The 4,812-nt window shown below is 35.1% G+C and overlaps 1 pseudogene; it reads left to right on the top strand.

The window, feature by feature from the left end:
- Nucleotides 1-420: 420 nt before the first annotated feature.
- On the top strand, nt 421-3,685 carry LOC136999513 (uncharacterized; annotated as a pseudogene).
- Nucleotides 3,686-4,812: the final 1,127 nt, after the last annotated feature.

The raw sequence follows: 4,812 nt of genomic DNA on the forward strand, positions 1-4,812 counted from the left end.
CACTGGGATGATCCGAATGAATTGGTCGATCGTCTTCGATTATTAGACGCTTCCCGTCAGGCAGGAAACAACGCTCATGACACCGAGTTTCTATCAATAATCGAGGAACTGCGTAAAACGGGTCTGATTATAAATTGACCACCACTTTTCAACTAATGCCAGTATCGCTTGTGCAACACTACAGGAATCAACAAGTTTGGAATACAGCTTGTAAAAAACGACGTAAAGGGAGAGAGAGGAGAAGCTCGGTGGAGCGGTGGAGTCTTTAGAAATTACGTACGAAAAAATTGTCTTTCCGTGGATGGTGAAGTTTTCAACGCCAAGTCACATAAAATTAGACGTCTCGCCAGCCCTAAAGCCTATAGCGATGCTGTGAACAAGTAGCACTTGGATCATCGCTTCAAGACTATTAGTGACGACATGGACAATCGTATAAATAGAAATCATTTACTTTGCGAAAATTCCAAACGGGAAGTGCTTTTAAAACTTCAAAGTTTGGAGATTACTGTACAGAACTGGAAGAAGGATAGCAACGTTTACATTCACACAAAATTTGCAACATTGCAAAAGCAAATTACAGATTTGCGGGCTTATATCAATGAGGATATATCCAAAACCAATAGAAAAATTGCTGCGGATAATGCGGAATTGATGAATCAGATGAAGGAAATGATTAATCAAGAGATTAAAGATCTTCATATTGTTTTAAAACAAATATTATGCATCTTTATGAAATAACAAAGAACGAACTGAAAAAATCGAAATAAAAAACAATATTAGTTTGGAGCAGTGCTGCAAGATCGAGCATCCTGCAATAGAGCAACATGACGGGAACGGCCTCACCATGCGGGCACTACACAAGCACGTCACCATAGACATAGGAAATATAGGGACGGAGTGTAAAGCCTAATTTAGACTGCACGCAGCAAGCAGCAAGCGTCGAGCAGCGAGCGCTTGCTGCTTGCTGGTTGGTTCGCTGAGGTTCACACTGTCCGCTCGCGTCGACATAAATATAACCTAAAATTCTTGCATAAAAGCGCACAATGTATAACGGAGAAGAGGAGTATTTTGAACGTAGACAAAAATTGATTATAATAGCAATGTTATATATTCGTCGTCAACGAACAAATCGTCGAAAACAAAGACGATATTGGATTCGGCCTATAATTCATGAGTGAATTAATCAAGGTGATGGCTATCATCTAATAAATGAGATGCGACTAGTCAAAATTTGATCATTTATTGCAGCGAATGCAACCATTGATCAAAAAACAGTTGACAAATTTCAGACATCCCATATCTGCCAGAGATAGATTGTATTTAACCCTTCGGTGAGTGTTTCTTGTATTAATGCAGACAACATCAGTTTGATATTGTCTTCACTTTTGATTTTTTATTTAAAGATATTTAGCATCTGGAGATGCAATGAGTTTGATGGCTTATGCCTATCGAATAGGAAGAAGTACAGTTTCACAAATTATATTAGAAACTTGTGACGCACTGTGGGAAGTGCTACAGGATGAACTGTTGGAGCCCTCGAAAGAGAATTAGAAAAGAATAGCTGCTGAATTTGATAACTATTGGCAGTTCCCTCATTGCATTGGTGCTATCGATGGCAAACATGTGGCGATCAAGGTAAGTTAGAAAACAATCCATAAATTGTGAAAAGATATCTCTGACGCCATTGTAAAAAAAAATATAATAGCCGATATAAATATACTGGATATTTTATGTTTTAGTGTCCAAGTAATGCTGGCTCAATGTATTACAATTATAAAGGATTTCACAGTATTGTGCTAATGGCCATTGCATCTGCTTCATATCGATTCATGCTCGTCGATATTGGTGCTCAAGGTCGCCATAGTGATGGTGGGATTTTTTTAAATTTTGTAATGGGCCAAAAATTTCATCAAGAACAATTAAATATTCCATTGCCATCGTCACTTTGTATTAATGGACCATCTCTTCCATATATGATCGTGGCTGATGAGGCATTTCAATTAAACAAATTTACATTAAGACCCTATCCAGGAAGAAATATAACTCAAGAACAAAGAATATTTAACTATCGTCTAAGTCGCGCTAGAAGAGTTGTTGAAAATGCCTTTGGAATCATGGTTGCACGATTTCGCATATTTCAAGGACCAATAACAGCATCTCTTGAAACGGCCGAAAAAATCGTAAAAGCATCTGTAGTACTTTATAATTTTTTATTGTCGGAGCCAGCATACTGTCCTCCATTATTTGGAGATTTTGTAGCTCGCAATGGTCACATCATTGAAGGACAATGGCGACAAATGAGCTTGGATAATACAGCCTTTCATAGAGTTGGACGTACTGGAGGTCAAGCGCATTCTTGCTACGCTGCCGAGAAGCGAAATGAATTTAAAAACTACTTTTTAAACAAAGGTACTGTTCCTTGGCAGTGGGATCTCAGCCTATAAGATATCTAAGAATAAAAAAATTTATAAATTAAGTCAATTTTGCAGGTCTAGTACAAATTGTGTGCATATCTTATGATTTTTTAAAAATATATATTTTATTTAAAAAAATAGTATAAAATATTGGGAATATGTTTTATTTCTTTTGCCCCGATAAATAAGGTGGTCTCATCTCATGGATTGTCTGTGAACAATTTAAAAAAACCAAAAATATATTATGTAAATATATAATATAATATTCCATTTTCATTTTAGGGTGCGTTTCTTATGGACGCTTACACGCTGAAAGTGTTATTTTATCTTTCTTCGACATATAATGAACAAGAAAGATAGACTGATGCTTTTAGCGCGTGAGCGTTCAAAGAAATGCACCCTTAGATTGTAACAAAATGTTGATTTATACAGTAGTGATTACGTTTATACATCACCTTAATTGGATTTAATAACATCCATAATTATAAGATTGCAATTGCAGTCATTCCATTCTTCTAAGGAATAGCAGTGGATTGGCCAATTCTACAATTATCGATGTTATTAAACCCGATTAAGGGTGACGTATAAACGTAGTCACTGTCATTTAATATTTCAGAATTTTACAAGGTATCCGACCACATTATGCATTAAAGCTTCAACAATAATCATACATTATTTATCTTGAAATTAATCGACTGGAAAGAAGATATTTGAAATGTATAATTTTTTCGCGCAAAACAAACAACTGTTTGAGAATGAATATTTACAATTAAAATTTGATTAATTAATCTGAAAATTCGTAAATTTTAAAAAACCAGATGCTTTGTATAACTATTCAATTAATCTATAAATGTGAATCTATCATAAAAAATTAATAATATTCTTCATCATACTCTTCTTGTTGTCGCAATTCGGTTTGGATCAATTCATTCATAAAAGTATGAGACAGCTCATTGTATAATCGGGGTTCAAGTTTTCTCAAACGTGTTGCCAAGAACGAACAGAAGGAGTCAATATCATCTCTAGGAGGAGGTGGTCGATTACTCTTGAATGCTTCCAGCAAGTTGTTTTCAAAGCTTGCGTCACTTGTAGAACTGGCACTACTTAGTCTGCGTTTTTTGGATTTATCTACGAATAAAAAGGAATATAAAATTTGCAACTATAAATCTAATATTGTAAGAATTTAATGACCGTACCAAATTTTTCAGTGATGGCGGGCGATGGTATTTCTTGATAGGTCGGTAAAAGATACCTTGAGAAATTTTCATTGACTGGAGAAATAGAAGGTGGTGATGTTCTTGAAGCAGTTCTAAGTAGGCTCTTGTTAGTGATAGTTCTATAAAATAAAGAAGAAACATAATGAGATATACATATAATAAAAACAGAAAGCCCAGAATAATATAGTTATTACTTTCTGTAGCCGATCATTGGTTTCAAAAATTCGAGGGATTTGAAAAACTACCATTTTTCTTCAGGTGGTACAGCAGATGTACCATTGCCCAATGGCACGTATGTTTTTTGTTCTGCCAATTTGCGCGTATAGCTATCGCGCAATGTTTTCCATCGTTTTTTTGCACGTTCAGGTTCGATATCTATATTGGAAAAATATGAACAAAGTTCATTGCAAAGCAACAATACATAAAACCACTGAACTATATATACACTGGAAGGCACATCTCCGCCTAAGAAGAATAGTGAGGCGTGACCCCAATTGATCAGCGCCATTTTTGTTTGCTGGGATATTTGAGCGAATCAAAAGCGCGTATGGTCCCGTCACAATTTAAATGGTGAAGCTTGAAAAGTTATAGAAGTAATGAAATAAGTATATTCAGAATTTTACAGTAACATATAAAATTGCATAAAGTTTTACGGATACACGTAGGTATTATGTATTTTCAAAATAAAATAAATAAATACACATTTACGATTAAAGAATGTATTAAAATGATTGTTTTATAATGTGTTTACATTTATACATTTAAGAAAATGGCAAGTCGCAATAGTTTTTTCCGTTTTCCGACGTTCGTCAGTGTTTCCGTAATCTTTTTATCTTCATGAAACATTTTTATCCTAATGTAACACAATGATATTGTTTTTGTTAGACTATGTATATGGTTTTCTTCTTCCGACATATCGAACATGTGATCGCTTAGTTCCGAAAACAAATTTTTCGTAGCTAGATTGGCGAATACTGCATTCGCTACAATGTGATTGAATCCTGGCGTATCCATAGGCAACTCATGGCTAACTCTTCGAAACATCTTTTCAGTCATACTACAGATCGCTATGACGTCGGGAGAAGGAAGTATGAGGCCGCCATTCGATTTTTGAAAAATTAGCTGAAGCCTATTGTCGTTGGGGTTTCCATTGTAGAGAACAGAACAACAAGATATGCAAT

The sequence above is a fragment of the Linepithema humile genome, chromosome 4 (assembly GCF_040581485.1).
Source record: "Linepithema humile isolate Giens D197 chromosome 4, Lhum_UNIL_v1.0, whole genome shotgun sequence".
Lineage (NCBI taxonomy): Eukaryota > Metazoa > Arthropoda > Insecta > Hymenoptera > Formicidae > Linepithema > Linepithema humile.